Consider the following 12,003-nt stretch of genomic DNA (forward strand, 5'->3'; position numbering starts at 1 on the left):
GGGACACAAACTGCTCCATGGACAAGAGTGTTCCCAATAGGCTCATCCAACAAATTGCAGAACAGGACTGAAGGGCGAGAATTTGTCTATCTTCTGAAGGAAGGAGTTTATCCTTTGGGGGAAGGGAAAAATGCAAAAACTCTGAGAGCTTATCCTCATCCACAAATAAGCTGTCTAGTCCTGGATGAGAAGAAGGGTCATGTGAGGGTTCTCCACACATTTTTCCTTTGACTGGGAGTGAATAAGCCAATCGTCAAGATACAACAAAACATTGACTCCCAGCAGATGTAACCATTTTGCCATTGGGACAAGAACACGCGAGTACCTGTGGGGTTGTCGACAGACCGAAGCAAAAGGTTCTGAACTGGTACACAAACCTTAAAAACTTCCTTGAGTCCCGATGAATTGGGACATGGAAGAAGACGTCTTTCATGTCTATTGAGATCATCCAATCTTCTGGACAAATGGATGCAAGGACGGACTGGGATGTCTCCATCTTGAATTTCATTTTCTGTAAGTACAAGTTCAGGGCACTTACATCCAGAACTAGCCTACAGCCCCTGGAGGCTTTGGGGACTACAAACAGCCGATCGTAAAAGCCCAGAGAGGAGGTGTCCTCATCTAGCTCGACCGCTTCTTTTTCGAGAAGAGCTGTCACTTCTTGGGAAAGGGCTGAAAACTCTCGGAGTTTGACGAGTAGGTCGTCAATAAAACAGGCTTGTTGCTCAAGGGGAGTTTTTTCAGAAACGGGATTGAGTAGCCTTCTCTTAGAACTTGGACAATCCAACTCTCTGCTCCTCTTGCTTCCCAACGCTCCCAAAAGTGGAGGAGCCTTGCCCCCCACAGGTGTGCGGAGGACTTGATCCTCACTTGAGTGCAGGTGGTTTGTAGGAGGACTTCTTGATAGCTCTGGGGTTGAAATCACAATTTTTAAAAGTAAACTGTATTTTTCCTAACTATACAAACCCGAGGTCCTTTCCATTAGGGAATTACTTTCACGTGTAGGCTAGAAACAGCCGTTGAACTTCAAACAGGGTGGTTAGGCAGTTAACTACCGTCTGGGAGTCGGGAGTACCGCCTGCCCGGATGTAAACACTCCAATTTGCCTTTTGGCCCAGGTATCAGATTGAGGGGTGGCATGAGGTGGACATAAAATGTAAAGGACCTCGGGTTTGTACACTTAGGAAAAATACAATTTATTTTTAAAAATTGTGATTTGTTCCAACACAAAATACAAACCCTCGGTCCTTTACATTAGGAGACTTACTGTTTGGAGGGAGGAATCTGAGTGAGTCTCCTGAACTGACTGGAGTTCACCACCTTGTCTTCCCTTCCTGGTCAATAGAGTGAGGAAGGGAAAAACTGCCTCTGACAAAATTATCGGGTTGTAAGAAATGCGGGATCAGTTGTCAGACTTCTGGGTCCCTTTGCATGAAAGAGGAAACGTCAGTTCGTGCAAAGTAGGCTAGGAAGAACTTGGAGTCGGATGACATAAAGGCAATCACAAGCATTAGGTTTGTCTTATAGTCATGGTCTCCTCCCCCCGCCCCTTGCAAGAGGAAGGAGTGGGGTTGCTTCTATAAACCTGAACGGAAAATAGAATGGGAGCTTCCGTTAGGTGCTTACCTGCATCGACCGCCAGATCCAGCATGTAACGGCACGACCGCTCCCTACCCGTGGGAAGAGAGCCAGGATGGGGAGAAAGAAGAGACCAGGAACAACACTCGCTACAAGGAGCGTTGTGCGAACACGCACGTCCCCCGCAAGATGGGCAGAGGGCGCGTGGGTCCGTGTCGACGCTAGACCGAAAGGTATTACATTTCTTGCCTCGTACCCCAGGACACATGCTGGGGATAGGAGGGTTTAGAAGGTTTATCCACATTCATAATGAAAAGAAAAGCAAGGAATTTTTCCACCAAAAAGGTTGAAAAAGGGCAGTCAGGCAGAAAGCGAAGAACAACATCTGCATTCCACGACAGCTGAAAGCAAATTGGAATGTTTACATCCGGGGCAGGCAGTACTCCCGCCTCCCGGACGGTAGTTAACTGCCTAACCACCTTGTTTGACGTTCAACAGCCGTTTCCAGCCTACATCTAAAAGTAATTCCCTAATGTAAAGGACCGAGGGTTTGTATATTGTGTCGGAACAACCGGGCGTTTCCACGAGGTCTAGAGAAGCCTCTTTGTTTGCCTTTACCCTGAAAGGGCTGGGATTGAACAGGAGAAACTGTCCTAGAGGGAAAGGCCGGAGACTCTCTAGCTCGTTGATTGTGTGGAGGTCCTGCGTAGACTTACTGTTGCCGATCAGCCACAATCTGTAGCACAGTTGAAGGAAAAGGTGCTTCTTGACCAGGGGCGAGAAGAGGAGTGCAGACTTCTGGGAGGGCGTAACTCCCTTCGTGGTGTATGAACACCAAAGCTCCCTTTTCTTGAGGATACCCATAGCAAAAAGGGAGGATAATTCAAATGAGCTGTCACTAATACCCTTATCCAGGCAAGAGATGACTCCCAAAATATCCAACGAAGTCTTCAGGGATATAATCACTTTACGAGCAAGAGCTGCTACTGCCCAGTCAAGAAAGCTAAGCACTTCTACGACTTTGAATAAGTGCTTGATCAGGTTGTCCAATTCCAATGACGAGAACAAAATCTTGGCTGCGTTGAACGCCGACCGTTTAGAGGAGTCAACTAAACCGGAGAAGTCTCCCTGGGAGGAGGCCGGCACTCCCATGGATGGAGCCTCTCCGGTTGCATACTAAAGATATCTTCTTTGCCTAGACGGAGGGCAGCAAAAGGAGGCTCTTCCTTGCTCCCTCTTGCTCGAGAGCCAGTTCTCCACCCCATGGAGAGCTTCCTTAGCTGAAGAGGGCAGTACCATTTTAGGAAGTCTTGACGAAGTCGTCTGATTATCCATCATGCACTTTGAACCCGGAGATGTCAAAGCTGCAGGAGAGAAGAAATCAGGAAAAGTCACCAGCAGAAAACCGAGTAATGAGGCATATGATGATGGAGGGGTAACAGGGTTCGATTCTTCCTCATCCTCCGACGAGATTGGCGACAGATCCACAACAGGCTGAGGTACCGATGAGGCTTTCTGAATTAAGCCCAGGGTGTTATCCAATTTGCACTGGATCAACTGAACATAAGGATCCAAAACAGAGGGGACCACTGTCAGAGCAGGAGCAGGTAGAATTGAAGAAGACACGGGTGCTGCCAAAGAAACGGATGAAATCTGGTGCTTGGAAGCGGAATTAGCCTTGGGCGCCAAATGAGCATCTTGCTGCAAGAGGGGAACGGGTGCCAACAGGCGCTCGGCAGAGGCACTCAGAGACAATGGGCGCACACAAGATGAAGGGCGCTTGGAGGGAGCCACACCAGAAGAAGCACCATGAACCACAGGATAAGGAAGTTCTGGCGCCACTGGGCGCCAAACACAACTTCTCCGCCAATGAAGATGCAGGTAAAGCAGATTGAATGACGCTACAAGAACAGGAGTTGGGCGCTGGAGAGCGTTCCGTCATCACTAACTGCCTCGGCAAGTCCTCCAAAGCAACAGATCCACGCTTAGAAGATGAAGTTCTCGATGTCGAGGAGCGCTTCTGAGAGGTAGAGTGCTTAGAAGGTTGAGTTTGTCCCATTAACACTGGTTGATTCTGGGAGAAACGTTCCAGACTGTCCCAGAAGCTACAGGAAGGAAGACATTCTGGAGAAGCCTCTTTAACCTTCTTTACAGGAACTGCAGGAGGTTGAGAAGCGCCTGGGCCGCATCTCTTCAGGGGACAAGATTCGCCTTGCCATTGGCGCCTAGGACTGTAGTCACTGCTGGAAATACTTGACGAAAGACAATCCGCTTCCATAGAGACACCTTTCCAGTGGCGCTCTGTCGTAACCTGGGAATCGGCAACAGGTACGACTGAGGGGGCGACTGCCTGTGGGCAGACCCACTGACCTCCCTTGGGCTGCCAGTTTGGCTCCTCCCAGGTTTAAGGGAGTTTGCCAGGGACCTTGGCCTAGGAGAATCGACGCGACAGACGGTAATTCTAAGCCGGCTGTCCGCGGTGAGCTAGACTATGGCAATTGATGTTTTTCTATCTTATTTTACTTGCTTTACAAGAATTTAAAGTAATGTTTTGTCGGCCGGCTGTAACTAAGCTGTCATTGACCTTTGAAGACTATGAGACTTGAATTGCCTAACGCAGGGTAGGTCTAAGCCAGCATTCTGGCAAAGCCCCACAGCTCCACAGCTACGGCAAATTGTAACCAGTAAACACCCCTAAAAATACCAACATAATGCACCCTAGAGGTGTTTACTGGTTACAATTTTGCTGTATTAGCTATGGAGGTGAGGGGGCGGCTTGCCACAGGCTTAGGCTTAGGTAACAGAATGTCTTCGGCTATCACAGTTTAGTTACCGGGGGCCAAAATATTACTTAAATTCTTGTAAAGTCGTAACATAGAAAAACGCCAATTTCACAGTCTAGCTCACAGCCCAATTTTAGTTATTTTTTGTTAGACTCCCCAGGCTTTATATTTTATATTTTTCTTGGGTAAATCACATCAAAACAAAAAATTTCTTTAAATTTGCAAATGCCTAACAGCAGAGAAAAATAAGGACTTGTAAGGTAAGAAAACGCCCAATAACTAATACCAAATTGTAACCAGTCGTTAGGTTGGTATTTTTAGCTTTCACTTATAATTTCCTGGCCATTTTTGCATGAAAATCCAAAATGGTTTTTCCAAAAATGGCTAGCTGGACTTTGGAAAGCTGAGTCTTCCGAAAAAATTAGCCCAATTTTCTCCATCGTGTCAACGAGTAACTCAACCTTAAGGTTAATTCTCGATTCAAGGCTGGTAATGCGGTCGGGATCGGGAGTAAGGGAGCCAGGGTGTGGAGTAATTGGTACAGATTGAGACGTGGGATCAGGTGGAACAAAGGATAAAGAATTAGAATTATCAGACAAGGATTTTGCTGACACCTGACTAGCTAAAATCTTCATACTACTAGCTCTAGCCACTGCTTTTCTCTTTTTATCCCTGTCTAATTTCGTCAAATGACTAGTAGGTCTTCCACATTTTAGGATCCCAAGAGACATTCATTAAAGGTCAAATCAGGGGAACATATTTAACCCCTGCAAGAAGTACATATAGAGTATGAGGGTCATAACAGGCTTTAGTCAGTCTTGTACTGCAGCCTTTAATGCAGACTGCAGCCTTTACTGCATTACCTAACACTTTGAGAGCCCGAGTCAGACATACTGACAAGTCGAGTCAAAGACAATCCAAAAAATGTCAAAATCGGTAATACTGGTCTTCAGAGAAAACCTAACACTAACTAATTCTGCCGAAAACTCTACCATAAAGTGAATACTTCACCAATGATCCAAGATCAACAGAGAAGAGAAATTTCAAAATCCCGCTGTTGCAAATCACTGATTCACTGTAACAAGAGCCATCAGAACCATATTGAGCTCGTTTGCTAGGCAGCCTGCAGGTTCCTTTCTTACCCCGAAAGTGGGCGGGATCACTCGTCTAACCAAAGCAAAAGTAGCGCTCCCGCGAATTTCAAAATTCTAGCTGCCGGTTAATAGAAACTAATAGCTATGTAATTACTTGGTAATTAGCTTATATAAAAATGCTTACACAAGTCTTATCCTACTTAGGATGGGTTTAGGTTCCAAAAAACCCATCGTTTGTTGGAAAAAACTTATCTCGAATATAGCCTAGTCTACACTAGCGTATTCAGTACCATGTATTCATATATGGTAGCCTAGCCTACACTATAACGTATACTCTATATATATACAGTATAGTAATTATTAATATCAGCTAATTCTGGAGGTTCATGCAGTGACTTATGATAATTCAATACAAAGAGAAATTGAATAACAAAACAAGAATTAACTTGGCCTTGTATATATCCTTATATTGCTTTTGTATTATAAATTGCGATCAATGTTTTGGTTTAGCAATCGATTACGCGGTAAGTTTATTTCGCCGTATTTAACTCAGTTCAGAGCGCTTTTCTTGCTTCTAGTTACTTCTAGATACTTTATTTAAAAGGGGCAAGGTTATTTTTCATTATACGAAGTGCTTTCAAGTCGAAATATAACGTAAATATGTCTCGTTGTGAAATTAATTTAGCTATTTTTTCGTTAATATATGACGTTGGCCGTTTGGGGGCGTTTGTTTTGTGTAAAAAAAAAATCAAGATTCCGCTCGCTTTTGTCACTTGATTTCATCACAATACGAGCTTTACGTATGTATCGTTTATCGGCGTAAAAATAGCAGCAATGTGTTCTTTCATGCCCAGTAGTTTTGATTAAAATACTTTCTTTCCAATTTTAATTACGGTCGAGTTTCATCCATGTTGCCGATACACGATAATTAAAGTCATTAGCGGCTTGAACATTGTTTCATCAGCTTCAGCTACAACTTGCAGCTTAAAATTGCCAGTATATTTCCTTGTCGATCTTTCATCCATACCAAATGAGGGTATAATGTAAAAAATATATCAGTCCTATTCTACTTAACATCATTTGTACTATAACTACAGTAATCATTTATTACCGTACGATGGTTGAAATACAAGCAAAACTGCTGTAGTTCTCTGATTCCGTGATAAGCAAAACAACAGTTTCTCGTTCGGCTGTTTATGAATGTACGCATTTATGCAAGAGTATAATGTTACTAACAATACTTTTATCATTCTCTTTTACTTTTTTATCTAAAAGATTGGATAAAGAGATGGAGAAAAAGAAGTTGGTCTATTGTAATTTGGTCTCTTTCGCTGCCTGATTACAAGCTGCTGCCTTCGCCTGCACGATATTTAAAAATATTTATTCTAAATATCGGTATTAATTGCTTACCCCATTGCAAAATCGAATTATCGTAAGGCAAATTATCGTAAAGGTGCGTTCACACGATCGAACAATGTTCGACGGATATAATTGTTACCAACTAGCAGTGGAAAGCGGAAAGGCTCGCTGATGACGTCAGAAGCGAGCACCAAGTGGTGTACCGGACACTGTCCGTGTTCCCAGCATCGAAACGTCACACACTGAATTAAATGCCTGAGTTACCAACGGACATCACCTTCGAACATTGTCCACCGGTCTATGTCCTGTGAGCAGATTCGAAACGGTGGTAAACACCCTCATCTGGTACCACTGCTTGTTGCCAGATCCGCTTCCATCGTTTCACCGCTTATGACGTCATCCTGCTTCTCCTGTGATATGGTAACGATTTTGTCCGTCGAACATAGTTCGATCGTGTAAACGCACCTTAACTCGAGCACTAACTGAGTATTTTATTAGTTTTATCCCAAAAGGTGCATTTAGTCATGAAAATGAGATGAAGACACACTAATTAATGAATATTTCTCAGTGAAAAACCGTAAATGAGGGAATTTTCAGCTAATAATGCCATATATGTTCCACAGAGAATCTGCGAATTGTGAGACCAAGAATACGGGGGTTTACTGTGATATGATACAATATTATTTGGGATTAACCTTACCTACCGTTGAATTAGCTTATATCTCCTGCGCCAATAGGTGAGTTGGCATTCAAACAAAAATAAGATTGCTTGGCTGACCCGGAAGACTGTCAAGTTCACCTGTTCTATTTCTCCACCAGGTGTGTTTGAACTTTTTAAGCTCAGGTCAGAATTCGAGCGGCTACAGTTTACTGGGGCAACCCTGTCTTCGGCCAATTTTGTTGTCAGAACCTACCACTAGATGGCGGTAAGCTCTGACAAGAAAACTGGCGGAGTGACACACAACAAAAATGGCAACAAGAAGAAAAGTAATATTTATAAAAAATTTTTAGTTGTCATTGTTTACGCATTTCTGATTTCAGTTTCAGCATGGCGGAACGGCACTTCATGCCTTATCCGTATTTTGAATGATTTTTGGCAAGCATGTATGTTCTGGCAAGCGGTAATATTGCATTGCAAGGGTTCCCACAGGGGTTTCCTGGGGACGAAATTTGACCCCTAACCTCTAGGTATCGACGATTTACTATCCTAACCAAGAGAATCCTACCGTAGCCTCCTTATATTATATATATAAAAAACACACATACCTTATTTGAAATTGGAATTGTCAGACCATTCTGGCAAGTCGATTCTTCTTTTTTTGTTTTGGACGATGGGCACTGACTGTTCCATCTGTTTTCATCTTTCACAAGACTAACTCTTCCTTCCTTACACTGTTCACACAGACCACTAAAATCGCCTAAAAGGCCACTTTTCATCAGAAACAAACGCAATTCACTTTCATCGTCACATAATTTAACCAAATCAATAATAGTGACCGGATCTGCAGCGGCAAATTGAATGTGAGACGGATGTGAAAACGCCATGTTAACAGTTTGAATTCTGTGCTAGAATGGGGTTGCGTGGTGGGTCGAGGTTGAACTACTTACATATGTGGAGGGATTTGGTTGGTTGTTGCGCGGTTGCCCCAGTAAACCATAAACTAACCCAGAATTCTCCACAAATAGGTGAGTCTATGAATTGTGAGACCACGAATACGGGGGTTTACTGTAATACAATATTATTTGGGATGAGCCTTACCTACTGTTAAATTAGCTTATATCTCCTGCGCCAATAGGTGAATTGGCATTCAAACAAAAATAAGATTGCTTGGCTGACCTGGAAGACTGTCTAGTTCACCTGTTCTGTTTCTCCACCAGGTGTGTTTGAACTTTTTAAGCTCAGGTCAGAATTCTCATTGCTGCCACTGCGCATAGGTAATTGATGGTATTCTGTGAAGTTTGGCTGTTTTGCACCTGTTTATGGTATTGTCATTTAATTTTCCTAGGATGTCTTCCACTGGAAGCAAAACCAATAATATCAGGCTATGCAGGAATGATTTTGTGTAAGCACGATGTTGAAATCTGAAGTTGATCAACATACAGTTGTACCAGCTGCAGGGGTACAGAGTGTGATCTCGAAACTAGATGTGAGAAATGTAGGGATTGGTCTGAGGATTTTATAACTATGTTGGATACTGTATAGGAAAAGAAGGGAAGCTGACAGATTGCGAAAGCAGTTAGTTGGGTCTGGACTTAAACCAGTCAGTTCTTCACTACCTAGTGTCCCTTCATCTGTAGCCAGCTCTTCTTTGGGCAAGTTGGTAGAGCTGTGGCCTAGCACTTGGTAGGCCCGAGTTCGAGTCTCCGGCCGGCTGATGAAGAGTTAGAGGAATTTATTTCTGGTGATAGAAATTAATTTCTCCCTATAATGTGGTTCGGATTCCACAATAAGCTATAGGTCCTGTTGCTAAGTAACCAGTTGGTTCTTAGCCACGTAAAATAAAATAAGTCTAATCCTTCGGGCCAGCCCTAGGAGAGCTGTTAATCAGCTCAGTTGTCTGGTAAAACTAAGGTATACTTTAACTTATCCCTACTCAGGCTAGGCATTTTGATAGTGCTAGTATTTAGACTTCCGTTATATCTCTGCCTTTCAGACAAGGTGGTTAGGCAGTTAACAACCATCTGGGAGGCGGGAGTACCGCCTACCCGGATGTAAACATTCCAATTTGCCTTTCGGCCCAGGTGTCAGTTTGAGGGATGGCATGAAGTGGGCATGAAATGTAATGTAAAGAGCCTCTGGTTTGTATAGTTAGGAAAAATACAATTTACTTTCAAAAACTGTGATTTGTTCCGACAAGATATACAAGCGGTAGGTCCTTTACTTTAGGAAGACTCACTGGTTGGAGGGAGGAATCTGAGTGAGTCTCTATGAACTGAATGGAGTTCACCACACCTTCGTCTTCCCTTCCTGGTTGACAGAGCAAGGAAGGGAAAGCTCCCTCTGACAAAATGATTGGGTTGTAAGAAACACGAGATCAATTGTCAGACTTCTGGATCCCTTTGCATGAAAGCAGAAGCGTCAGTTCATGCAAAGTAGGCTAGGAAGAACTTTAAAGTCGGTGACATTAAGGCGATCACAAGCATTGGGTTTGTCTTATTGTCATGGTCACCTTTCTCCCCTTGCAAGGGGAAGGAGTGGGGTTCCTTCTGTAATCCTGAACGGAAATAGAATGGAAGCTCTAGTTGAGTGCTACTTACCTGCATCGACCGCCAGATCCAGCATGTAACGGCACGTCTGCTCCCTGCCCGTAGGAAGATAGCCAAGATGAGGAGAAGGAAGAGAGGCCAGTCACTCCACAATCATTCTCCCAATCACAACCGTACATCTTAGGCAAGACGCAACCTGTCCTGTTAGAGGAGCCGGGTAAGCTACACAACTTGTTGAGCAGCCACCACAGGACCCAAGGAGAAAGTGTCAGAGGACTTGTGTGCAACATCCCAAAGGTAAAAGGAAGTAAAGGTGGTCTGTTGGGACCACACGCCTGCCTTCAAAACCTGTAGAACTGACATGTTCTTCCGGAATGCGAGGGACGGACCAATGCTGCGAACTTTGTGAACTCTCGGACGAAGTGTACCAGTGTCGTCTTCTCCTGCAGCAGAATACACTCTCATCATCTCACGAAGCCAGAAAGAGATCATGTTCTTGGACACTTCTTTCTTGGTCGAGCCAGTACTAATGAAGAGTCGTCAACACTCAGGCCGGAGGTGGCAAGTCCTCTTCAGATAGCGCTGCAGCACTCTAACAGGACACAGTAGCATCTCGTCTGGTTCATCACCAACAAAGTCCTCTAGGGAGGGGATCGTGAAAGACTCGAACCGAGCATCAAGGACCAAAGGATTCTGAGTCTTCGCCATGAAATCCGGGACAAAATCAAGCGTGACTGATCCCATCCCCTCGAGTGTTTAACATCAAAGGAAAGTCTATGAAGTTCGCCAACTCTCTTCACCAATGTCAGGGCCAGCAAGAAGATGGTCTTGAGTGTCTGATCCCTGTCTGATGACTCTCATAAAGGCTCGTACGGTGCATGAGTCAGGCTCCTTAGAATGAGAGTCATATCCCATGCAGGGGGCCTGAGATCCCTGGGTGGGCAAGACCTTTCAAAGCTTCTCATTAATAGGGAAATTTCGAAGGAAGAGGAGATATCTACACCTTTCAGCTGCAAGACTAGGCTGAATGTGGCCCAATAGCCTTTTACTGTACAGGTGAAATGGAGAGAAGCTTCTCTCAGCAAAGAAAGACGAAGAAGTCCGCGACCTGCTAAACAGTAGCTCTGACCGGAGAGATACCCCGTCCATGACACCAACCACAGAAGAAAGACCACTTTCCCTGGTATACCACTGCGGAGGATCGTCTGAGGTACCCGGCCATCTCCGTTGTTGCGCAACGCGAAAAGCTTCTTGCTTGCAGGAGATGGTGGATAACCTCCAGCCGTGAACACACAGGGACTGCACTGCCAGGTGATACCGCTCAACATGGGGTTGACACAGGAGGTTGGGCCAGGGGGGAATGTTGGTGAGGGGTGGCCGAGACCCGAAGGGTAGTAGATATCCCTCCCGAAGGACATCCATTATCCAGGTCTCCACTCCGCATCATTGCCATGTTGCCCAATGGCACAACAGGCACCCCCCCACCTTCGGCAACAGTTGGGGGGGAACACCGCCTCTAGCATTTCCCCTTCTTCTTCCCCTTGCCCCCTTTACTGGATTGGAAAGGGGCGGGAAGACCCTCCCTTTCCAGAGGAAGAAGAAGGGTGGGTGTTAACATGGGATCCCTTCGAAGACTGGGACTTCTTAGGGGCTGAGGAAGAGCTAGCCTGACCCGAAGGCCTAGCCACAGTGGAACATGAAGACCCGGAGTTCTTGGCCACTGCCTGGTGAACAAGGCGGTTGCTGTCATCGGCCTGACGCTTGTTCACCGCAGCCTCCACCAACTCTCTAGGGAAGAGAGAGGTAGAACTAAGTAACAGTCCGTTCTGCAGGGTCATTGCCAACTCGGGCCCCAGGGACCTGGTGAAGCGAGAAAGAATGGCATCTCTCTGCTTCAGGACCAGGTTGGCCCACAGGTTTGCAGTCCAGTGGGCGAGGTAGGAGATGGCTCTACCTCCAGACTGGCAAAGTCTCCCGAAAGC

Source organism: Macrobrachium rosenbergii, chromosome 5 (genome assembly GCF_040412425.1).
Source record: "Macrobrachium rosenbergii isolate ZJJX-2024 chromosome 5, ASM4041242v1, whole genome shotgun sequence".
NCBI lineage: Eukaryota > Metazoa > Arthropoda > Malacostraca > Decapoda > Palaemonidae > Macrobrachium > Macrobrachium rosenbergii.